At 36.3% G+C, this 27,399-nt stretch overlaps 1 protein-coding gene across 3 annotated transcripts in view; it reads left to right on the top strand.

Moving 5' to 3' along the window:
• PTPRD (protein tyrosine phosphatase receptor type D) overlaps positions 1-27,399 on the top strand; it is a 1,297,083-nt gene that overhangs the window by 832,306 nt on the left and 437,378 nt on the right. For all 3 annotated transcript variants that reach the window (XM_052775887.1, XM_052775885.1, XM_052775888.1), the window contains one exon: positions 2,488-2,531. The gene's annotated coding sequence lies outside the window, so the exon portion shown is untranslated. The remainder of the gene's footprint in view (positions 1-2,487; positions 2,532-27,399) is intronic.

The following is a 27,399-nucleotide window of genomic DNA, read 5'->3' on the forward strand; positions in this document are numbered from 1 at the left end:
TATTTATTTTTATGTTTTTGAAAATACATGTCCTAAATTGCCTTAGAGCTCAGTGACATTCCTTTGCTCAATATATTTAACACTCAGTTGGTCACTTGTATTGAATGCTTACTGAAAGAGCTAAATCATGTATAATTTATGTCTCTCACACTGTCAGCAGAGCTTCACTGTGACTATTCACATGTGAAGAATTGCTCATTCATCTAAATATTTTCAAAATCTTCCCTTTAGGTTAGGGGGTGGGAGGTATTTTGGGGGTTGACTTTTTTCTCTCTTTTATTAAACTTACTGATGAAAGGAACAGCTAGAGTAGTAAAAAGCACTTTTTTGTCTTTAAATGGGAACTACTATTTATTACACATTTTGCTAAAGCATCTGGAAGCATGTGGCAAGAGGATGGAAACTGCAATGAAATCAAGAGCCATGTTAACATGCTTTCTGAACAGATAATATATAAAAAAAATTACTCAGATGTGGTGTTAACTTTTTGACTCTTCTCTTTTGTATGAATTCACCATTTCTACCATTACCATTTTTCTCTGGCAAGCATCAATACAATATTTCTGTGAAGAGTAACTTTTACATATTCTCTCTTTGAGGATTTCATGCACCTCTTAATGCCATTTCATCAAAACCCAAGTATAAGAGCACTAGCAAAATGTATCATAATAAATTGTTAATACCAGTTAAGAATATTGTTCCCTTTAGATGTCTTCAAATACAATAAAACTACTGTGGAGACATAAAATCAGATTATCTTCAGGATCTATAAACCAGAGCTAGATCCAGGGCCAGATTAAAAGGAATAAGAAGTGAAGCTATTTTGTTGAGCTTGGCCTGGCACAGAAACTTCCATGAAAAATGAAACTACGAAGAACAAAACAGAACGAAAAGATGTGTTGATGGTGTCAGTGTCTCCTTTTGGGTCCTGGGGCATCTGCTGCACAGAGAACAGATGCTTGGATTTGCTTGTCTTGATTACCTTCCTTCCATTTTTGTGTCTGCTGCTGCAGTCCCATAAACTGAATGAAAATTGGCTTTAACCATATCTCTTCTGTTCATTCTTCTTCTCTGGCCAGCAACATGGGCAGAATATGGGAGAAAGCAGCATGGTGCACATAGGACATACCCACTGTTTCCCAGCTATGGGCAAGGTTTCAGCCCAAGGTCCAGCAGGATGAGATATACCTAAACCAGCCCATCGTCTACTCCTGTACGATGGCAGAGTGAAAATAGTCAGGGAAGGCAGGAAGACCTGATTGCCCTGTGTTGGACATAAACCTGCAAGTATCAGAGGGCTTCTGCAAGAATAAAAGCATGTCAGTTCCACTTCTCTGCACAGGTTTTTCAAATACACTGACCAAGTTTCCATAACATTAATTTTTAGAATTTGAAATATATTGGTGTTTACTAAGGAAAACTGTAACTATCTGCTTGTTTCTTTGTAAAATGTATGAAGTAGAGGAGTTTTTCAACCAAAGATTTTGATTCCTCCAGAACTGCATTGAGAAACACCATAATGTTAAAGTAACAGCTCTCCTCTCTACCCAGGTTCTTTTAAGATTGACTAGGAAAACACTAAAAACATTGGTAGAAAATTGAGGATGAGTAAATCTTCTGCTGTGGAAAATATAATCAAGGAAAGATTTCTAACTAGCATAAGTTTTTGTCTGTGTTATTTACAAAACCACCCAAAAGTCCCTTCTCTGTTTCTCTACTAAATATTATTGAGAATAGTTCAGTGACTGTCTTTCAATTAAATAAACAAAAGGATACTGATTTTAAAACCTTCAACTGCAGATCAGAACACAAATTTAAATTGAAGACATTCTGCCTTTATGTCTTGAACCTGATAAATCCTGTGATTTTTAGATACTTTGGAAGCAAGTGTATCTGCTCTATAGAAAGGTGCAGCGCCTTTTAAGAGTTACCCCCCATTCAGAGCTGCTTCCAGACCTCGTACAGGGAGTCCTTATAAGTTTTCTCACTACATTAGCTGAGCATTAGATCAGGTTCTTTATTTTATATCTATTCTTATGTTTGCATTTTCTCAATTTGAAATCGAAAATATTTATTGATTGTATGCAAAGAACAAGCATGGTACATGATACTTTCTAAGCATTAAGTCTATAAAAAATATTTCTCTTCCCACAGAATACGACACTGAATATCCGTTTGGGTGCACTGAAAAAGATTGAGTTTATGTTTTTATAAGTCATAATTTGAAGGATAATTTTTTTTGTCTTTTGTATTATATGGATTTACTGTTACATAGCTTTGAACCAGAGATAGTGTGTGTCCTTTCAAATTGTATAGAACTCTTTGCTGTTAGAAATTGAATACTCAATACACAGGATGTTCCCTTCACTTAGATTCAAAATTAGAAAGTGAAAATAAATCTTGCTTGTGATAATTTTTAACTTAACTTCTCTAACAGAATAATATATTATTCATTTCACAAAGTTTTATTTTGCCCTTTTTCCTTAGGTGAGAAATTCAGGGGACAGCAGCAAAATCTACAGAGATTCAAAGTAAGATCTCACATGCACTCACTTTTTAAGTGTTCATTGTTACAGATTTTTGCAATGTTAGTTATTTTTTCCTAAAAGGCCCATGACTTCTTTTGCTTCGAGTTTTGTGTTATAAACCACAAACTTCCTTCTACTTGGCAATATTTAGTACGTCTTAGAAAGTATATCCTTTTTGAAATTCCAAGAGGTTCTTCTAGTCAGGAAAAAGACCATAATGCTTGGATCAGTAGATGGTGTGATAAACTGTTGTGTATATCTCCTAAGGTGCAGGAGTGAGATCATAGTTCAGATTTTGCAGTGTCGAAATAAAAGAAAGTCTTACTGCTATGATATGATTCCTAAGGTGTGCTATAAATTAAATGGAAATTTAGAGACTGCATTGAAGGAGTCACAGCAGTAACAACAAAGGGTACTGAGCACTTCTAGCTTTTCTGTTTCATGTGATGTCTCACACTAGCCTTTTACAGTGATTAATACTCATCTGTACAGGCAAAGTAAGACTGGAAAGCAGTTCACTAATTCTTGTAAGAAAATATTCTGCAAGCTATAGCTGTATGAAAAAGATATGTCAAACCTTTAATACTCTTTCTACTTACTTTGTATAAGGTAATATGACAGTTAGGCACATATGACCTGACCTATCTCTTTTTGATGAATAAGGCAGGGTATTCATTGACATAGCTATGAAGTAGATCAGTCCCTAGTGAGAAAATACTTTATGGCTAGTAAAGGATCACAGCAAATTTGTGATTATTTTATATGTGTACAGTCAGTTTGGCAATTTATAATACATACTATATAATATATGTATGATAATGTATAGGAAGTTTGGGGTTGTTGATCATATTATGAGACAGCTAAATTATCTCTGTATTCAAGGGGAGTCTTCAGGGTTCATACATTAACCCATTTTGTTTAACACATTGATAGCAGAGCTGAAAAAGGTGGTGAAAAATAATATCACATATTTTTCTGGAGTTATTAAGCTACTTAGAGAAGTAAAACTGCTGACTTCATTGTGGAGAAAGACAAAAGAATCCTAAGATGATCAAGTGAATTGGCAAAAAACTGCCAGATGAAATTCAGCATGCAATAAATGTGAAGTGATGTTCCCTGAGAAAAACAGTCCTAATATCACAAGCACTCACAGTTTGAAGGTGGTTAATTTCCATTCAGAGTTAGACCATCTCAAATGTAAATACAGCAACATTTGGCAAGATAAGGAGCAGGACAAAAAGGATGATCAAAATAATAAGACAGCTTTTGTACGAGTAATGACTATATACCTAGCATTCTTCAATCTGGATCAGAGGTAAACTGAGGAAAGACCAGACAGCGGGTTATAAAATCATGTCTGATGAGTAGGAAAAAAAGAAGGGAACAATCATTCTTTTTTTCTTCCAGTACAAAAGCTATAGTCTGAAAACTGAAAGTAATGAGTGCAAGGTTCAGAATAAACACAGCTTATAGGGAAGATGCAAAACTTCTTGCAAAAAGTTATTTGGGATTCAAAATTTTCCATAGACTCAAGGGAAAGCCAGAAAATAATGTGGAAGAAAAATCCCATAAAGCTGTAAATACACTGATACTCCTTCTGGCTTCAGAAAATCCCTAAGGTGCAATTGTGTGGATACATGCCCAGGGGTAGTATCACTACGTATTTGTGCTGTTCTTACATTTCCCAAAATTTCTATTATTAGCCACTTAATATCCCAGGGGAGCTATTGTGTTACAAAGATCTTTGGCCGTTCTTTCTTGCTTTTATGGTACAGATTATAGAATATGCTATCAACTGGAAAGTAACACACAGAAATATAGCTAGTGAGTTAAATAGGTTACCAGACACATACTTAAGTTAGCCTCCCTGTTTTGATGTAATTTTATACTTTAAGTCACTCTCAACCTTGTGTTAAATGGCAGTGGCAATACCAGAAGCCCAGGAAAGGCTTGCTGTTAAGTATCAAGTTCCAGTAAGATTCATCCTTGCTTAGCTAAATCATGTTGGATATTCACAGCAAACACAAACTATGTTTTATACAGGCCTCAACGGAGGGAGGTATTCTAAGCCATAAGAGACTTAATGAAGTGTCAGTATTTTCTTCTCGGACATTCCTCACTGAGATGTCTACACACAATAATACAGTGGGAAAACCGTTACAGATAAGGAAAACTGACCACACCATGTAAGAAAGATTGTTGTGACTCTAGGAATGAAATGGGGCTTATAAACATGAAAGAGAGAAAATAAAAATTATAGATTAACAGGAATAAGCTGCCTAAGACATCCCTCTGTGATCAAAATTCAACTGATATTTAACTTTTGAATAGAAAAATCATTCTTTAGAGTTCTCTCCTTTAAAAGTATGTAACAACTGGGTTTGTTTTATGGGGAGACTTTTTTATTTGTTTTTCTGTGGAAACAAATGATTGTTAAAAATCACAATATGAAAACACTGGACAATATAGGAGAAGCTAGTCTCACAACCACCAATACCTCTCTTGTTTTTTGTTTTTATTTTCCATACTGTCACTAGCTAGATAACTTTCTGTCCTTTCTGGCTTATATGTTGATAAGGGATTGATAAGCACACACATCACTGTACCCTTGGACAGGGGCTGTCCAAGGACTGTGTTTGTTTATCTACAAGAAGTGCTACTTAATAGCATCAGCCTTGATTAGTACAAGGCATTATTTTAAAATTTCCTCTTTCTGTCTCTTTATGTTTCAAGTCAGAAAGAAACAATAGAAACAAACACTGGAAGATGCTGTCTAGAGCTAATTGACTAGCATATTTAAAGTGGGTTGTGGTTGCTTAGAAACATCTATAGCCTTTAACAGAAGCCTGACTATTAAATAGTCTGCAGGGCAATGTAGGACAACATGTTTTTACAGGAGCAAGAATCACAGTGAAAATGGTCTGTAGCTTAATATTAAAGGGAAACATATTTACAAATAACATTTTATTTTCTAAGCCCAATTAAACAACATTACTGAACAAATTTTGAACAACACTTATGCCAGTGCAGTAAACAGAAACTCAGTGTCATGGTGACTGTGCGCCAACTTGCTGTTTCTTCCATAAGGCCCTCTATTAATTCCATCAGTAGTTATTTCTTCTCTGTGGCTGATTTTGAGAGCTTGCAATTTACTTATTATAGTAAAGTGCATATTATGTAGGAAGAAGATGATTATGGAGATCAAAGGACACTGAGATGTCTAAAGTGTGTCAGTCTTTGGTTACATAACAGACTTATGACAAAAAATCTTACAGTGAGGGGATGCTCAAAGTCTGAATTCTGTAGAGGATAGGGCAAGCAATACGTCCTACAACAGTAGTGATATTTCCAATACAGATGACTTACTAAAGGTATCTAAAATAAATCTAATCTATAACCAGCTATCTTTACTTGTTGAAAGCTCATTGTCTAATTACGTATTTCAAAGAAATGTAAATAACGCCTATGATGTCATTTGTTTTGGGATCCTCCATGACAAAAATATTCAGTCTTTCTAAAGCATGTCTAAAATTTCTTCACAAAGCATTGTTGAAATCTCATGGAACTTTGATTCTGTAAGTAATGTGTTTCTATTTCTCTGCTACACATGAAACCATTCATATTTCTGTTGCTGCAATGAGGTCACTTGAAACATTGAATCTTCATGAAAGACATGGCTATTATAAAAACTGACAGATTTATGCTACACTTTTTTCTTTCCTGTAGGCTAGCACAAAGTATTATGCAAAGGGTAGGATGAGAAGAAGTCTATTCTGTCTAGTTGAGATTTAGATTTAGACTTACATGCCCAAGTTTTGTCAAGAAAAAATATAAATCATGGGAACATTATAGGAAGTCCGGCCTGTGCATGAATTAGCAAACAAGGACAGTGATTTTAACAGAGACTTTTTTACTATGCAAATTATTCTACTATTACAAAAATTCTAACTGTTCTAAGGCAAATTAATAGCTGTTAATACCCACCACAAAAAAATAGAGTAAAAGGAATGAGGGGAAGACAAATAATGCAGCATAAATAATTAACAAATCAGAAGCTTCAGTGCTAATAAAAACATACGCTATCAGGGTTTCAAAGTAAATGTCAACATAAAAATATGATTCTTCTAGCCTTCTTAGTTTTCTATCTTAAGAAGATATTATAAATGATGAAAAGTATTCAGTAACTTACTGATCAACACTAAACTTCTCTGATTATTTCTTAAGTTTCTGTAGAAATAGCCAGCCTTCTGAGCCCTATGCAATTTTAGTGCAAACTTCCCTCTACCGCCACTACCTGGGACTAAGTCTGCAAGGAAAACAGGAAGAATATTTAGCCAAAAAATGAGTGATAATAACTTCACACAAAAATCTGTCCCATGCATAAAATGCTGTCACATAAATAAACTGCTTAAAAACTGGAATTGAAAAAAAATCCAAAATGCCTATTAATCTAAATCATTATTTGTTGCCATACTATATCAACAATATTCAGTAGAATATTGTATTGTTCAAGACCGTAGTATGTCTTTAATAAACAACAAATATTAATAGAATAAACAACAAAGTAAGATTGATCTTATTTCCTGTAGATTAAATCCTTTTTATTTTATAATTTAATGGAAGGCCATTAAACGAAACTATTATTGGAAAAGATATACTCAGGAACTCTATTTAGGAGAATTACAGGTAAAAGCATATTGCACCTCTGGACAGCAATAAAGGAAATGGGCATGACTTGTTCAACCTCAATGAGTCATATGCCATTTTTGGCTTGAAAAAATGATCACTTTTTGGAAAAGGTCAGGGGTTGTTGTAAGATAACGTACTGGGACATAAACTTATCATAAGATATTTCAGAAAATATAATCAGTCTTATAATTTGATATTATTTACTTAGTATTTTCACATCAAGAACTTCATTAACAAAATTCATAGATGTAATTGCTAATTTCTATTAAAGAAGTTATTAGACTCCTAGGATTACGGCACTGAGTTACCCAGCAGTTACCAAAGTGAAACTCTTCACATAGTTTCTGTAATTTTATATAATGTGTTACTGGAGTTCCAAGAGTTCAGCAGAAGACTTTTTTGCTTTATAAGGATGGCATATTCGAAGATGACCTAAAAGTTTGCAGGATGATAAGTAATGACTATGTCCCATTCAGACACTTAATTCTAATTATACTGGAACTGAGCAAATAATTTATTTTTGGTGTTTTTAAAAAAACAGTTAGGAAAGGCATGGAAAAATATCTTTCCAGTCCAGATAAAAAGATTTGCAGGAGTGTGCTTAAATGTCATGTATGCTTTAGTGTTTTTCTAACTATGAGAAAGTTTCTAAGTAAGTAAGTGAATTACCTTTACAAATAAAAACAGTACAAATATTTTTGTATAAAATAAGTGGGAATTATGAACCTTAATCTTTTGGTGATATTCTTACATTGTTGTTTTCCATAATTTGAACCTATTTGACTATCCTAGAATGAATTGATAAAAACTTTTTTTCAATGACTACTAAAATAATAAGATTCCAGTTATCATTATTATTATTTTAAAATAATACAGTAAAATTTTATAGATCTTAAAGTGCACCGTATTTTATTCCCTCTGTCATCAGCTAGATGGTTAATAGAAATCCGGTATTGAAAAAGACTCTGTAAACTGTACCGCCATCCTACAAAAGGGATGTTAGCTGTCTTTTCCCTTGAAATTCATGGAAGGAAATTGTTTTATCAGTTGGAAATTGATAAGGAAAAGACTTCAGACTGATTTAACAAAAAGTCATGGCTTGTGATTTATCATGTTAAAAATTGGTTGGAAAACACCATTAAGTCAACTAAAATAGGAATAAGTACACAGGAATGAAAACAAATGGCAAGTTGTGCCTTTCCCCATGTTATTAATTAGCTTATTATACTAAATTGCCTGTAGTGCATGACCATTTACATAATTAAAACCTCTTCATGTATAAGTTTGCATAAAGCCACCAAGAACATGTTTCTTCAGCCATTCTAGCTTTCATTACTGAGTTCTGAATATATCATACAGCCAAGAGAGAAACTGTGCTCCTTACGCACATATAAGTTTAATGTGAACTCTTTCCATTTGCACACAAGTAGAACTGAATACCTGGTGGGATAAGAATTGCACTAATTTTCCTTCATGTATGAATGTGTAACTTTTATTACAGTAAATATCTAGATTTGAGTTCTACCATTTTTTAACCAGATAAAAGCACTAAAGTAGACCTGGAGATACCTTAAATGGATACCAGCTGAACATTTACTCCATTTGAGGAATGTATCAACACTGACTGCATAATTGCAATACAGAATCCACAGGTTCCAGTGGCTCTGAATTGAAATGACCTGTTACCTTTGTGTTTACAAGACAGGAAATTAACTGAAGCTGTGACTCTAAACATGTTTGGGATTGATTCTATGCCAGTTTTATGAAACCTGTCATTAATATACTATTTTCTTTTTTGGACGGATTAAACTTGTGGGGACTAAAAAAAAATTATGGTCTAGACACCAGCAATTAATGTTGCGAGTCCTGTTCTCTTGCTGTGGGCACTGTGTATCTTAATAACATGTTTAAAGTTTTAGCTTATTGTTTCCCTTGGTTGGATGCTGCTGTTGGAGTATTTTTTATCCTGCTGTAATCACAGACATTAGTTCACCTGACTTCTCAGCAATCAAACTGATTATTATTAGACAGCTTAATAATATATTTTAATGCTGATTTTATTATTTGTTCATGGAGATATCTATCCTTTTTTCTTCCTGTAACCACTTTGTCCCAGTTTTGTGTGAAATAAAATGTTCACTGAAGCAAGCTATCTGTGATTCAAGAGCAGTACATCACCAAATATTTCTTTATAACCATTAAGGAGTGTCTGTTTGATGTAGGAAAGCAGGGCTGTCAGCCCTACAATATAAAACCTAGTAACAAAAGAAGACTTACTCTTTTTAAAGTCTCATATTTCCTCTGGACAAAAAGGCCTGGCATCTAATTAATTGAACAAGTGGGCAGGAATTCATGTTTGATCACAAATAGAGTGCATCCTGAAGCACTGTAAACATGAAAAGGCTAATGGGTTGCTAGTATGGATCAGGTGAAATATTTTCAGAAGAAACAAGGAAGTATTCAAACCATTAAGAATGCCTTGCAGAGACTCCAGTTGGAGTGCTACGCAACTCTGAATGTGAGAAAAATTGTGTGAATTGCTCCTATGGGGCACCAGACAATTTCTACTTAAAAAGTTTCACTGCTAGAATCCACCATTTGGCAATCCAATGTCCCACTTCTTCTCATGAATCTCTACCCCTACACTCCATCCCTAAACATGTTTTGGAGTATTTTACTGCAAGGTAGCTCAGACATGCCCCTTTATTTGAATTAGGATTAGTTATCCTAAAGAGGTGACATAACTCAGACAAAACAGCATTTCCCTCAAGCTGCAATTTTCTGCCAATATTTTATGTCCATTATGACACAGATATGTGGACTAAATAAGGTGAATAGATGCAGGTGTGAAAGAGTCTCTAACATAATTAGGAAAATGGAGACCTTCTCTCTCTTCAGTATAGACTAAAAGGTACTGGTTTGTTAAACTTAGTAAAATAAGAGCTGAGAGGCTATATAAATCCATTACAAATACACTGAATAAATGTACTTATTATAAATGCATCCAGGGGATCAATGCCAGGTAGGACAATCTAATTTACAAGCTATAATCCTGATATAAAATGAAGCATAGATTAACAGATCAAATTAGAACAAAGAACAAAAACTAGTAAGAGTTTCGTGTAGTGTTTGTGTTTTAATTTTTATCTGTCAGACGTGTGAAGTCCTGGAATAACCACACAAATAGTGACAGGGAGGAACCAACTCAGTTTCAAGACAGATTTCAGTAAATCTTCGAGTGACTAATTGACAGGAGATGGGACATTCAGGTTGCTGGCATGAAACTTCAGGAACTCGGTTTGTTGGGCTCCCCAAGGGGGAAAAGACAGACAATTGATTGTTTCATGTTTTGCATTACTTGAGAAATAATTAACAAGAATTTTGATGTGCTATGCTGTATTAATCTCATGCTCCTTGGTTTCACCACTTACGAGGAAAGTCAGAAAGATACTGACCTCCGCATCCCTCGTGTTGCACAGCTTGGCTTTGAGGCTCAGGGGCATTAGCCTTCTAGTGAATCAAAGAATGACCAAAGCAGCAGCAATTTTACAATGCCAGCATGGTTGGTCTCCTGGTGTCACCCAGAACCACCTCTTGTTTGGCATTACTGTTGGGAAAACTGGCTGAAACTGAATTATGAACCACAGGGAAAAGTGTGGACCAGGTTTAAGACACATTTACAGACAGCTTTTTCTGTCATTGCTTATGCCTTCCCTTTCTTTTCTGCTATTTCTTATTACTTACACACACACTTTTCAGAACACATACACGTCTTTATCACTGAAAACATGTATTGCTTCCTCTAATGGCAGTAACGCTAATATTTTGCTTCTGATGCACACAGGATTTTTTTTTTTCCTTTTTTTCTGTTAGTCATTTTAAAATGTACATTATGTGTTGGTCTTTGTAGGGAAGTGGTTAGGCATTCAGTTCATTATATACGACTCCAGTTATTTTGTTTTAGGGTCAAAATTAGTAAGATAGTATCACTGTCAAGTCTTATTTCTGGCTCTCATTATGATTTTACGTTTCAGCTAAAGGCTTTCTACTTGCAGGAAAGTGAATGACCATGGAAAACAAAGAAGAAATTCACAGTTATGACTAGAAGAAAGGCAATCACTCATTTGTGAATATAAACATAACCTACAATTCCTAAATAACTGAAATATTAATATTAGCAATAAGAGTACCATACAGGCTTAACATGGTTATCATCCACACAGAATTTGGAGGAGTACCTGAAGACCCTGATCTACGGTAGTGTTACACTATAAGTTAATCATGTCTTCCTGTCATATAGAATACTTCCTGTGCTCTGACTTTCTATAATTACAGATGCTTGTATGTCAGAAAGACTTTCCTGAAGTTAAAAAAATACTGTATTGTTTTAATAATTCCTTTAAAAACTGATTAAATTATGTCTGAGAGCAATGCATAACTAATTTATAATTATACACGTAAGTGGTAAACTCAGTAGATCAGTCATTTTCTTTTTTTTTTTTTAATCTCAAGGATGAAGTTTGAATGCAGCCTGGATCTTAAATAGATTTTCTGTAAAACATCTTCCATAAAGGAAGTGTTCAATACTTAAAGGTTTTTTCCCCATGTCTTGCATTATTTAAAAAACATTTAACAATAAGAAGTTTATATGATAGTTAACTCGAACTTCCCCAATTCTCAGCAAATGTAACTTTGGTGTAAGGATTTGAGAAAACAAGACATTCATTTTAAGGATTTCTTTATGTTGAATGTCTCACCTTCATCATAGGTATTCCACATCACCTGCACACATTGTTAGAAAAGAGGATATAAGATGCTGGTAAAAATAGTCTTTTGAACTTTGTTACAACAGCTGAACATTAGATATCTACTAATGTCAGTATGAATGAATAGAAGCCTCAAATGTCAGTGTTTCTGATTAAAAAACACACTTCTTTCCTGAAAAAGGTAGTCAGTCATCATCAAATAAATGGGCAAGTATTTCACAGGGAAACCAAAGAAGAGGTAAGCATGTTTACAGTGCCCAGCAAGTCACAGTGCCAGAGATGCCTGCACTGGCAGAAATGTCCACCAGTAAATGCATGGGGAACGGTGCAGAGACGTATGGGTGAACTTGCTTGGCTCTAGAAGCAGAATAGCATGTTCATGAAGCATTGCCCATGAGCTATCGAGCTCTGAAAAGTGCCAGAACTTGTCAGCCTACAGACTGTGCCTTACTAGCAGAGGCATACTGCTTCTAGATGAGAGTTGGCTTCTATGCAACTCCCATGCTCCCTGGTGCTGTTACAATCACATTAGGATGGGTTAAGTGGATGCAGGTGTCTTGATTGCTACAAGTGTGGGCAGTCCCATTCTTATAGGAGAAAAGGCTCCTTGTGCTAGGGCTTAATAAATGCTATACCACAGCAGAAATGATATCTCAACATTGCATTAAAATGATCATTGGCATTTGGTACAGATACCAAATTAAATAGGTTCTGGATTTGAAATAGCTGTAAATAATGTAAAACTAACTTTAGGGCTATGAGTTTTTCCCATGTGCCCAACCAGTTAAATAATTTGTAGAACTAGATGGAAATTTAAAATTACATAGCATTTGCTTATTCATATATATGTGGAAGATATTTCCTACCTAAAAATATATTTTTAAAATTATAATTTCACTAAAAAATGAAAAATTCTTTTCAGAATTACAATGCTTATAATCTGCTTTTATTAAATTTTGTAGTTCATATCAGCATTGTGTCTCATAACTGAGATGCAGAAAGCAATTTCATCTTCTAAAGAAATTGTTTCTTTGAGTATTCATCACTAGCTACTCTTAATTTTAAGATACGTATATTCCATCTTAGAATATGCCAACATACTATTTATTCCTACGAGTACATATCATTTTATTACTGCTGCTAGTATTCCAAAATATTTAATGAAGTATAGGAATTAAGTGCATTTTGAAGATTGAATGTAAAAAATTTCCCAGAACGTTTTTCCTAAACTAACATTTGTGAGAAATTCTGCTTCAAAACTGTCCTGGTTTCAGCTGGGATAGAGTTAACTGTCTTCCTAGTAGCTGGTACAGTGCTATGTTTTGAGTTCAGTACGCAAAGAATGTTGATAACACTGATGTTTTCAGTTGTTGCTCAGTAGTGTTTAGTCTAAAGTCAAGGATTTTTCAGCTTCTCATGCCCAGCCAGCGAGAAAGCTGGAGGGGCACAAGAAGTTGGCACAGGACACAGCCAGGGCACCTGACCCAAAGTGGCCAAAGGGGTATTCCATACCATGTGACGTCCCATGTAGTATAGGAACGGGGAAGTGGGGGGGGGAATCGCCGCTCGGGGACTGGCTGGGTGTCGGTCGGCGGGTGGTGAGCAATTGCACCGCGCATCATTTGTACATTCCAATCCTTTCATTATTGCTGTTGTCATTTTATTAGTGTTATCATCATTATTAGTTTCTTCTTTTCTGTTCTATTAAACCGTTCTTATCTCAACCCACGAGTTTTGCTTCTTTTCCTGATTTTCTCCCCCATCCCACTGGGTGGGGGGGAGTGAGTGAGTGGCTGCGTGGTGTTTAGTTGCTGGCTGGGGTTAAACCATGACAAAACCTCATTTTTAAAATAGTTATTCTCACTCAATCAGTACATTGGGAAATATCTGAACCTCTTATATGTGAAAGCAGAAAGCCAACATATGACTGGAGTCTGTTGAGGTCCAGAAGGGAAACTATATGACTTCCTCAAAAATATTCTTGTGTTTCACTAATAATATTTTAACTAACAAATATCTATGTTCGGTAGAGTATACAGAAAGGAGTTTATCTTTTTTCTTTAGAAGTTGGGATTGACATATTTCTTAAACTGCTTTTGCTTGAAAGATTAGCTTGTTGTGGCAGCTCTGTGTTGAGATGGTGGCAAGAGGAGGAGGAGAAGGAGAAAAACATGGTTTTCTAAGTTCTCCACTACAGTTCCTTAGACAGCTGATAGGAACTACCAGCTAGCTTTTCAATACTATTATTTATCTGTAGAGCATTCCAGTACTTACTCTTCTAATTATCTCTGTGGAGTTCAGAAAGTAGTAAGAAGTTTGGAGTCTACATCTAGTGCCTATCAAATATATGTGTGTGTGTGTGTATACATACTGTGAGCTCCTTTTTTTCTTTGTACTGGGAATAGTTACAGATGATTTTTTGTTGTTGCTTCCTAATCTTTTCTGGATCAAAATCAATGCTAAGGGAAAAGTGTGGTTCATATTGGATACTCAGATATCATTTTAAGTATGAACTTTAGCTCCACGCACTACCTGGCCTTTAAAGGGCAGGATAAATACCCATAAGTGAAAAATGATGCATTTGTGTTCTTTTTAAACAAACAGAATTACATGTTCTTAAAATCAAAGGTCACCTCTCTTTCTAGCAGTCTTTCAGCTTTTCTTTTTGGTTCCATCAAAACCCAAGGAGTTATATTCCATTACTTACTCTTTCATTAGATCCAATAATTTTCTAAGCCTTAAGTAGAATATATGTCATTAACACCATATGAATTGTGTTCTTTAATTTTCCTGGGATCACCAAACTGAAAACTTGCAGCAGAAATCATATTGTGTCAACTTAAAACAAAGTTAATGCATTAGAAACAGTGGGAGAGGATGTTTTGTTTAAACCAGTAAATTTTTCCAACAGATAACTTTTTCTTCTTCCAAGTTCCTTTTCAGGAGAGAAAAGGAGCAGGGGAAAACAAACAAACAAACAAACAAAACCACCACACCAAACCACAAAACACCAAACACCCAACCAAGAAAGCTTTAGCCATGTATAAATACACCAAATTCAAAAGAATCAGCACTTATTGCAAGAATGGGCTCAGACAGCCCCATATGTACTAAAACCTACCATGCCTTCCTGCATCTGTTCACACATGCCCAGTCCACCCAGTAGGACTGTAGCATGCTTCATTGAAACAAAATGCAGAGAATGTGTCTCAGACTTTGAAAGCCTTTCATTGTCTAAATAAGTAGACAGAATAAAAATGACCATTTTGCAGTCATCAGTTTCAACTGAAGCTGCACTTACAGATCATGACAGAAGCTGTCTTTAAAAAGTAGTAACAGTCATCACCTTGAATCCTTTAATCCTGCTGCTCTTTTTCTTATGTAGACACCTACCTCTGTACAAAGTCTCACTATCTGCTGGTGCAGAAGTTTTCATTAGTTCTCAGCTCCCTCCCTCTTCTTTCCACTGGTTGCATACCTAGAGAGTGTTTATTCAAACACTTCCAATCCAGAAATCTTTGTGTTAGGAACAATCTCTGAAGGGTGTACATACTGGTTCTTATTTTAGCTAACTAAATGTGTAGATTTCTACACACATTCTACATTAATACAGGGATTTTAATGGTTCAGATCCAGTTGTTCCTATTCATGCTTGTTAAGCACAGAGGTTTTGATTTATGTGTTCAAATCCTGTCAAACTAGCTGCCCATCAGAAATAGCATAGCTATTCTCGTCCAGGGTCTCCTGTTCTGACAAAGTGGAAACTCCCTGAAGAAGGGGGAAGTAGAAAGAGCAGAAGGTTTTGTTACTGAATAGTCAAAGGAAAACTTCAATGTTTGGTTCCTTTGGAAAGGAAAAGAGGATGTGCAACACATAATTTGAATATTTTGTTCCTTATCCCACTCCTTTAAACACCAACACGGGTAATAAGGGTTAAAATACTTTTTCAGCAGAAGGATTGTCTAACAGTTACTTTGGTCCTGTATTTATCTGTCAATATGTACACTGTACACAAATGATACTATTGTGTAAATTTTTCAGAAGGAAGAGCACAAGACAATTAAAAAATGATTATACACCATATTTCTCTCAGTAACTATCAGTACTTATATTAATGCTGTGGTTTGTAGAAAACATTTCCATTGTAGTTTTGTTAATCCCAAATTACCTTTTTAATGAGGGAGGAAACAAAGGTCATGAATTACCTCCAGTATGTTTGCTTAGCCTCCTGAATTTGTTATTTACAAGCATATTACAATATGAGAATATGGGGAGATTATTGGTTCTTTTTTCTTCCTAGTAGTCTAGATCTGAGGATAAACTATGCAGATTTAAGAGTGGAAGAAAAATATGTACTCTTTTCTGACGCTAATAACACTGTTATGAGGCTTTTTGCTCCACAAGATTCCTTTTAATTACAATAGAAAAAAATGCTGGAATAAACCGTTAATCAGAAGTAACAGGTAAATTTTCAACAACACTTTGAAATTTAGACATCATACATATTCTTTTTGTTTATTATTATGCCAGACAGATAAAGATAAAAAAAAGATGTTCAAAACCAAAATATTGCTCACTATGAAGTTATGTCATTTCTTGTCATACACTATTGTAAAAATAGTAGTTCATTTCCTCTTGTAATTTTTATCAATATATATGCAAATCACATATAGAATAACATTTCTGACTGAGTGTTGATTGTTGTCATTAGTTGTACTCAATAATTCTGAATTGTGCTGGTGTATTGGAAGGCAGCTGGAGAGACTGAAATAGGAATTTGCTGGCCAAAGTCTGAGCTGGTCTCTGTCCTAGTTCTGATCTTTACAGGCATCTGGGTAAGATCCATTTCAATCTTATCCTTCTCAAGCTGTATTGTTACAGGTTAGGGGCATTCCCTGAATAAAAATCTCAGGGACTTAGCACCACAGTACCTTCATATCAATTGTACTATCATACTAAATACAAGTGACCAGACAGTACAAGAACACTGTTAGAGTAAACACTGTAAAAGGTGACTTTGAATTAAGACCAGGAGACAAAATTGCACTCTGGGGAAAAAAGCTGATGTATTAGATGAACTCTTAAAATCCATTTTCAATACTGTACATTCTCTATTCTGAAATCCTGCATTGTTGGTGTTTTATTCACAAGTTCCGTAGTTGCTAGTCTGGCATTCTGTTATGAAGGGCAAAGAAGACAGAGCAGTACTCCCCTCACACAGTAATTACTTATGTAGGTGGACTCAGAGGCTTATATATAAACACACTTTATGGCAAGTAGGGTTTGTAATTGCCAACTACATTATTTTTGTTTCTTCGTGTTTTTTGAGGAACCTGCAGCCATCTAATAATCCTCTGCAAATTGCTTCATCTCCCTGAGAACTCTGTTGTCGTAGCTTTGATCTGTCAAGACAATTAGTGATCACGGACCTATTTCAAATCTGTGCTATATGTTTTTACCATGTGATGGGTTGCTGTTTGCCACTGAAACATCAAACTAGCACTCATTCTAGTGTTCAAGCAAACTGAATAACTGTCCCATTTTACACTCCACAAAGTAGCATTTAATCTGAAGCAAGGTTTCTTCAGTTCTGGTTGTGTATAAAATACTAATACCCATAAAATTACTATGGAGGAATTTCTGTGATGCAGTATTACTGAATAATGGTTTGAATTCAATTAACACATTTTATTTAGTCATAAAACTCCTCATTAATGATGAAAGAACTGCACAACTGTGCCCATGTTTCACATTAGATTTTTGTTTGTTTGTGGTGGGTTTAGATGAATAAATAGTTCTACTTTTGGTCTTTGTAGACTTAACAAAGCATCAGCTTCTGCATCATTTAAGTTCTCTCTCTCCAGGGCATGAATTAACTACTTGTAAACAGATATTAAGGTTTAAGCAATGTAAGTGGTGCTAGAGAAAGTAGTTTTATTTTTTTTAAAGCATTTATTTTAAATACCTTGATAAATAAATTTTGTAAATATAAATGCAAATTAACATGTTTTTATGTAGCGATTAGAGGGTTTTTACATTGTTATAAAATGTTCATTCTAAACAAAATATTTGGGAGGGGTAACTTTTTTCTCCTGATGTTGCCATGTACAATTAAAATAAATCTTAAACAAAATTTCCCAGAAAACTCAGAAATTCTCTGTGTTTTAAGCAACTATCCCTTCATCTCTGATGCATACTTTGTTAGGCTAGAACAAAAACATTTGTTCAATTTTTTACAGGGAAGGGGTTTTTAATGAGTAGACCAGCTTTTTAGTAAAAATTGCTGTAGGTTTGTCATGAACAAACTTACAGCTTTGACAAGAAGCCTTCATAGACTGATCTGTGCATAACAAAATTCTCTCATTTAAGAAAGGACTATCAGATAAGAAACTGTCAAAAGTCAGATATATTAATAAGTGAACTTCGCTGCAATAAGATTTTCTTATTTATGAAGAGGACAACACAGATCTTTATTCTCTCTCTCTCTTCTCTCTTTTTTTCCAAATATCAAATATATCTTAAACAATTAACAGTACAGCACATTGAAGAGTACCCTGCCCTTCTTTCTTTTTCTGTGTCAAAAAATGTTTTCAAAAAGATATTTGTAAATTGGTCCCCCTTACTTCTGAAGCAATCTTAAGAGACTGCACCAGGACGTAACGTCTAAACCACTGCACTGCCTCCAGCACAAAGGATAAAATATGTTGTGATTATGGTTCAAATAGTTGGCTCTTGCAGGCTGAAGGCCCACCTTTTAATTGCTGCTCTGAAGAATGCATAAAGGAATTAGTAATGAAATAGCAAATTACTCTAGCATATAATGCTGTGGCCTGTACATAATAATGAGTAGAGAAGCTGGCAAACAGCGCAAATGGCACTAGAAGTTAGAATATTTTGGCTTTCTTATTTGGTCTGCTATAGAACAAGACTTCAGTTCAAAAGAAATTCTTCCATGCTTAAACACAAACTTACATAAACAGCTAAAAACATACACGTTACATGTCCATACACACATATTTTGCATCTGACATTTTTTTCTTCACTATGCTTATTTACCAGAGCATCCTTGCTTTTGCATAATGAAAGATATACCATCCTTGTATTCATTATCAAGTACATGAGCTGTTAGCTTGAATTTTAGCCCAGGGTAAGCTTCTTATGCATAAATATTTTCATTCTGGTTTATATTATCTCTCCTCCATGATATACCTTTCTAAAATATTTTCCTTTTATCAAGTGTTGTTTTGCATAAAAAGTTTGAAGGATGTGACACATTCATTGCTTATAAATCTTATTGCTTATAAACCTCTAGCTGGAAGAAACCAACACAAAAAATTTGGGTACAAAATTGCAATACTAGTTGAATGTAGTTGCATAGAAATTTGCTTCAGAATTATAATAATTCTTCTACTTTTAAAAATACTTCGGGGCACTGTGACTCTAATAGAAAAAAAGCCCATTTTTACAGGGAAAACCTAAACAACATTTAAAAAAAAACAACTGGAAAAAAAAAGGTATTAAGTGATTGGGAAAAAAAATGGATTTAACATTTAACAACATTGCTGGATGGCAATGGGAAGGTCTATGAGACATCATCAATACATTATTCCCCTCTGGCAGTGCTGGACTATAAAAACAAGAACAGCTTTAAACAAGAGATTTGGATTTAATAAAGTAAGGCTGTGGATCCGTTGCAGCTGATAGTGTGCTTAATTACTTGTTAGTGAGAAGTGTTGAATCGTCTAAAGATACTGCTGCTTCAAATAGATGATGTCCTGTTTGTATAGGTGTTGTAATGCACTATGCATACACAGAGAGAATATGGCCCGCAAACAATCAAGATGGTAAGAGCAGAATCATAGAATCATAGAACGGTTTGGGTTGGAAGGGACCTTTAAAGATCACCTAGTTCCAACCCCCCTGCCATAGGCAGGGACGTCTTTCACTAGATTAGGTTGCTTAAAGTCCCATCCAAGCTGGCCTTGAACACTTTCAATGATGAGGCATCCACAACTTCTCTGGGCAACCTGTTCTAGTCTCTTGCCACCCACATTGTAAAAAATTTCTTCCTTATATCTAATCTGGTTTATATCTCCCTTATATCTGAACTGGTTTATAAAGTAAACATTAAAAATGAAGGAGCAAAGCTGAAAAAACCTAGGTATGCACCTGGTTAAGTGTCAGCTGAGGATTGGTTTTGCATATGTCAAATAGGAGACCTCAGCACTTTAACCCAAATTGTCAAGGGACAGTGGGGTTTCACCTTAGGCATTAATTTGATTCTGAAAATCCCTGTTTGTTTCCTAATTCCACTTAAAACCCTGCATCCATGGAAAAGCAAGATGACATAAATAGTGAAGCAGACTGAAAACTGTCCACATAAAAATGCTAAAGAGTAAGCAGAAATTACCTTTGGCAGTTCAAATCTGAACATGCCAAAATTCCGAGTTGGAGATGTGTGGCTGTTGGATATTTGTGTCATTTGTTTTGAGGACACCCTTCAACACCATAGCATCACCATAACAGATGACTATCTCACAAGCTGCAGTTGTCCTTCATTCTTTCCCTCTCTATCATTCCAGACTCAGGGCTTTCCACATGTTTAAATGCCAGATGGTTTATTGACAGCCTGAGGCTTGAGTCTTGTTCTAATCTACTTTATTAGAGCAAGTGCTGGGTAATATTTCATTAATTTCTCTAAATCTGGCCCAGGACTCTGCTTTGTTTTCAGCCCCCTGACCATTCTCACATTCACTTGATGGGGCCATCCCTTGACTTTTTTTCAAATGTGTCTCTAAGCCTAAGATTCCCCACCTTCACCATGTTACCTTGTGAAATGCCTTGAAACCTTGCAGGTGATTTCTAAGAAGGTTGAAGGACTACAAAACTGTTCCAAAACTAAGGCAAACCTATTTCCAAGAGTTGTATTTGATTCTTGGCATCATAAGTGGCACCTGACCGTTCAGAAAGAACTGGGATAACCCTTCATCTGTGTCATGGTTTAACCCCAGCCAGCAACTAAACACCACGCAGCCTCTCACTCACTCCACGCCACCCAGTGGGATGGGGGAGAAAATCGGGAAAAGAAGTAAAACTCGTGGGTTGAGATAAGAACGGTTTAATAGAACAGAAAAGAAGAAACTAATAATGATAACACTAATAAAATGACAACAGCAATAATAAAAGGGCTGGAATGTACAAATGATGCGCAATGCAATTGCTCACTACTCGCAGACCAACACCCAGCTAGTCCCTGAGTGGTGATTCCCCCCGACCCCACTCCCCCCAGTTTATATACTAGATGTGATGTCACGTGGTACGGAATACCCCTTTGGCCACTTTGGGTCAGGTGCCCTGGCTGTGTCCTGTGCCAACTTCTTGTGCCTCTCCAGCTTTCTTGCTGGTTGGGCTTGAGAAACTGAAAAATCCTTGACTTTAGACTAAACACTACTTAGCAACAACTGAAAACATCAGTGTTATCAACATTCTTCGCATACTGAACTCAAAACACAGCACTGTACCAGCTATTAGGAAGACAATTAACTCTATCCCAGCTGAAACCAGGACAATCTGACGTAATTAGCGATTCTTGTTCAATAACAGCAGTGAAATGGAGGACCTAGACCAGGCACACCCAGAAGAGTCAGGCATAGGATTTCTCACAGGATTTCAGAAATACTTGCTATCATCTGCGTTTCTGTATTGGAGTTTACATTCCTATGTGAATTGCCCAGAACAACCTTTTTCATAGAATCATAGAATGGTTTGGGAAGGGACCTTAAAGATCATCTAATTCCAACCCCCCTGCCATGGGCAGGGACACCTTCCACTAGACCAGGTCACTCAAAGCCCCATCCAGCCTGGCCTGGAACACTTCCAGGGATGGGGCATCCACAGCCTCTCTGGGCAACCTGTTGCAGTGCTTCACCACCCTCACAGTGAAGAACTTCTTCCTTACATCTAATCTAAATCTGCCCTCTTTCGGTTTGAAGCCATTACCCCTTCTCCTATCACTACCTAAGAAGTCTTTCTCTGGCTTTCTTGTAGGCCCCCTTTAGGTCCTGGAAGACTGCTATAAGAGCCTTCTTTTCTCCAGGCTGAACAGCCCCAACTCTCTCAGCCTGTCTTCACAGGAGAGGTGCTCCAGACCTCTAATCATCTTTGTGGCCCTCCTCTGGACTTGGTCGAGCAGGTCCATACAATGGCATGGAGCAGACACCATGTCAGTTGTGACTTTCTCTTCCTCTAATGCCAGTAAAATTCAGCCCTCTCCTTTGCCTGTCAGCAAAGCTGTCTGAAAAGAAATAATTTCTCCCTTTCCAGTGCTTTCCTCCTACTGAAGTATTTTCTTTCTTCTTCATCACATCCTTGCTTACTATGCAGAAAAGTGCAATGCAGTCCATTTTTCTTCCTGGACAAGATAGCCACAAGCTTAAGAAAGTATGTAGAGACACAGATGCAGTAGTTCTTCTATAAAAGAACAGTAAAACAATAATCAGTTAGGGAACTTTTATCAACAAATTAACGAAACAAAATGGCTCATTCTTTTACTACAGCCCTCACAAACCACATTAATAGGCAACAAGTGCAAGTAATAATTTATGATGACATTACAGGTAGACAAAGAATAAAAGTATTAAAGTCATAGGTTTTATTTCACATTGTAAGTATCTGCCCTTAGATCTAAACCCCCGATGACAGGATCAAGGAAGAGTACTCAGACAAAATGTGGGCTGTCTTGAACTGGAAAGAAAAGTGGAGAAAGATTGAATAAGTCAATAAAGCATTTTGTGAGATGCCAGGTTCTTGTTCTCAGGCAGCACAAAAAGGAGGGCTGCTTTGTACTCATCTATGCAGTCTGACACAAGTGCAAAGAGTATCCCAGCACTGTGGCACAGAGCTCACTATAACTGCCATTTTGATTGCCCTTGGCCTTTTTCTTTATAGCCACTGCCTCACGAGGACCTGCTTAATATTTCTTTCCACACAGAACCTTTTGTCCTTGAAGTTGTAAATGCAGAGAGTCATGGAGATGACACTTGCAATATGCAGATAAATCTGGTTTTCTACTTTTTAGATAATACACAGTATCCAATAGCTAAATGGCATCCTGGTCAGGAAATACAGTTCCTACAGCAAGAACTGTCTGCAACAAGACGCACAGTCAACCCCTGCTCTGCTGTGGTAGTTCCTGAAGGATGCCTGGCACTAGTCAAGGCTTCATGAGCCAGAGCACCATGCTCCATGCTCAGATTCATCAGCCAGGCCATCAAGGAGCAGGATAGATTGCCAATCATTCCCAGCAACATGGTTGTGCTACTGGCTTTACACAGCGATGATACATGAGCAGTGCTAGGATCACGCTCTCTGGCAGACCACTTGGACTAGATGACAACAGTGATAAAATTCCTGTGGTACTCCACAGTGGCTTACAGGACACGAAGGAGAAGCTCCTTCCCCTTGGTTCAGAACTCAGATATGTTGGCAAGATGGGGGACATGCAACAAATAAGCATATATGTCCTATGAGCAATCCTGTTGCATGAGGCCACCTTTTGAGAGCTAGGTATCTGGATCTATGACCCACAGATGACATGGACCACACACAATAGCTCAGGCTGGGCATCCCTCCCAGATTGTGATATCTGCTGTCAATTTGTCTTTACTGAACTCTGAGGTGGGATAGTGGGCATGTGAAGGTTGCTGACTCCTGTATTTTTACTGCCACTTTATTCTCCTTACTCAGAGACTAATATTGGTTGTATGGCTAATCAGAAATATGGGTAAGTTCATGAACCCAGATTCATATCTAATGCTGAATGGGAGCCAGTGGTTCAACAGCTATAGCTATGACTCTGCTAAGCAGGAAGACTGTGAATTTAAGTCATCTGTGTGTTGGCTTTCTACAGGAAAAGACTGAATAATAGCAAACATACCACAATTTGAAATAGGTAGAATAAACATATTAAAAATAAAGACTCTCAGACTCTGTAATAATAGAGGCCAGTCAAGAAAATTAACTATTACAAACTATCTCTATTCTCTGTAAGAGTTATTTGGCTGATTCTTACATTATCCAGGAATCACTTATTACCATACTTATAAATGGAATTGAAACATGCAGAGTGGAAATACGATTTTAAAAAGGAGGACACTGAGACAAAGTGACTCTATGGAACTGTGGCTACAGTGATACTCAAGAAAACACAGACCCGCGATACAGGAATTTCCAGCTCTAAGCTTTTGTGTCCTGTTTTCTTCTACAGCTTAGTGCCATGGACTAACAATGATTTTGAATGTACGGTTAGGTTAAAACCATTCCCCCTCTCCTTAAATTGCACTTTGTTGGTGCAGTGAATTAAGTTTCTGGTTTGAATTAATGAGTCTGTCTTTCAAAATTATTGAACAGAGAGTATGCTGAAGTCTTTGGTTTTCAAGGCATTTTTTATGGCTCTTTTTCTATCTCCATTAAGGTGAGCGATCTAAACTGAAATCTACAGTGGAGCATATTCAGGTCTCTGAAGAATTAACTACTATGTTCCAGTTGAACATTTTCTTCACTTCTTTCTTCCTCGTCCTAAATGCAAACCAAATAGCCTAAACAGCTTGAACTTTCTCTGTACTCTTAATTGGGATCTTCAGAGATTGTTAAATATGGGCCTGGTCAATCTTCTGTCTGTTCAAGCAGACCTTTGAAAATATTTTTTTCTTTCCCTAGCAATGAAGTGGGCCATATGTACCATGTATGGAACCAGCAGAGTTCCAACTTACTACATTATATTAGCATGACTATTTCCACCATTTGACTCAGACAACAAAATTATGTATTAGAGGGATGTGCATTATGAAATAGCACATCAATTTAATGCCCCAAAAAACTTAGATTTCACAGTACCATGCCCTCAAAACAGAGTAAAGCCAACATTTGCAGAGGTAAAAGCTTGACAATGCTTCAGCTGTTACAGAAAACTGCTGAGCATGTGGGAATTGAGTCCATATATAAATATTACATACCCCAAAACTCTGGGTAAACATCAGAAAGAATGTGGCTTAAATTAACAAAATCAAGGAGTTTCATGTTAAGGAAGACATGCCCTAGCTCACATATTGCTATGAACAGGAGGGTTAGTTAAGGACAATCTTAACTACGTGTTTTCAAGGGTTTGGTTTTGGTTGGGCTTTTTCAGTCTGTCAGATCCTTCATGGTACTTAACCATAGTTTAAAGTATTTAATTTCCTTGGTGGTTTCCTTAAAGTAAATCTTTCATGGAAGACTCTGCAAGTATTGTATTATTTATCTGAAGCTAGTTTCCCAAACTGGTCTTTTGGATGCATAAGCAGCTAGGCATACTTTTTAAACTTGACTTTTATTAAATCATAATTCATTTGAATTCTCCTTTGCTCACTTCTTAAGCAAATCATCATGTATATTAAAAACACAAAATCTGTACTATTGATAAAAAGGCATGTATCAGGTACTTTCATGACATATATAATTAGACATTTGAATAAAAAGACCAGTTTTAGCCTTAAAGATTACAGCGAATTAGTTTGTATTAATAATCGTTTTATTGAGATTACATATTTTAAATCTCGTGTTTTTAACTAAGGTTGATTCTCCCAAAATATTACTGTAATCAGATCTTACTATGGCATGGAATACTGCTTAGGTAGATTTCATTTATGAAACTGAATAATCATTTTTGCACATAAGTGCTGCCTGTTTTCTGGTAACCAAAAAAACCCACTAACTAAAGACATAGTAAATATGCCTTCAAACACACATACACAGACAGTATTCCACAGCTGGGCAAAGTATCTGTTTATTGGACTTTTTCTGTTAAGAGGAGTAGCAGTCTTCATGCCCTAGTTCTCTGAACAGACACTTTCTCTTGGCTTCTTTATACATAATTACATTTGACATTAAAAGTATAACTTCCTATGGGAAAATGAACTTCAGATTTCAGCAGTCTGAGGAAACAGTATAAAATAAAAATGATTAACGCTTTAGGGAAAAACATAAACATATAAAGCCTTTGTTTGTCAGACAGTCCTGAAAACATTCTAATAAGCTTTGTTTTTTTCCTGTTAGACTGAGGGCACATTCCTGATTACACAGCATCACAACTTTTTCTAGATTTTCAGTAAGAACTAACTCCAGGAATTGCAGAGCTTGATATTTAGTTGCTTTCATATATATTTTCATATGAAAGCTTGTTTCTGGTTTTTTTGGCTACCTCTTAGCTGTTCTCCTTCATTTTTATGTGTTTTCTGTTACCCTTCTCCTTGAACATCTAAGGGCTCTCTCTTGTAATCTATTCCAAAAAGCCGGGCAAGAAGGAATGAGGAAAGTTATTACTCTTACTGTTATTAAAGACTACCATTCTACAACATGTAAGAGGAGAAATTGAGGTTGAAACTTTAATTCTGGCAACTCTGCTACTTTTTGTAATGCTTTTTTAAGGTAAGGGGGGGGGGGGCAGGGGAGTATTATTATTTAAAAATAAGTATTTAAAACAGCATGCCAAGTGGAATCATATTGGCAAGACTGGAATTTTGAAGATCTTCATCACAGATCTTTCCCAACTGATGCTTACAGCTGAGAAATGGATGATAGTGTGATGTTGGTGACATCCCTCCATTTCCTACTGGACAGCACCTATTATGGCTGGCTGTGTAAATCCTGCACAGGTACAGCAAAATCCTGAGACAAGCAAGACAGAGGTTTCAGGCAGGTTTCCTTAGAAAAAGAAAAGCCAAGACTAATGAATCTTGAATTGCTCCCAACTGTGGAATTGCTTGGGAGATAGTCATAACAGGTAATTCTGTTCTTGAACACTCTCTTTGTTCTTATTCTTTTCAGTTTGTCCTTTTCTTAGGTACCTGGTTCCTCTCTCTACTGCTTTTTATTCCATTCCTCTCCTCTGTTCTCATCTTATATTTAAATCTCTCCACCACAGCCACTCATCCCAGTGTCTCCCTTCTTTCCTACCAAATTTCAGTCCTAATTATGCCTTTCAGTTTGTTCCCACCACCATCTCACCACTCTCAGGTCTATCTCTCATTTCTCTACTTTGTCTCCCATGCAGCCTGGGGACCAGCAAAGAGACATTGAGCACTTCTGTGAGGCAACTTTTCTGTTTTTCATACTGATATCCAGGACCAAGTCGTCCACAGCAGAAAGCAGCTCAACCCCTACAGGCTTAGACTGAAGATGGCATATTCGGACAATCTGATTGCCAAGTTCTTAAAGTCAGTCCTGATGATGGGTGAACATAGATTTTTCTTCTGACCCTTACAGTTTAGCCAGCTTGCTTAATTTTCCATAAGAACAGTCAAAGAGATGCCCTTAACACCAAGAGGTTCCCTTGCCAATCTTTGACTCTTGCTCTGAAACACAAGCAAGATACAAGTGAA

This window comes from Harpia harpyja, chromosome Z (genome assembly GCF_026419915.1).
Source record: "Harpia harpyja isolate bHarHar1 chromosome Z, bHarHar1 primary haplotype, whole genome shotgun sequence".
NCBI classification, from domain to species: domain Eukaryota; kingdom Metazoa; phylum Chordata; class Aves; order Accipitriformes; family Accipitridae; genus Harpia; species Harpia harpyja.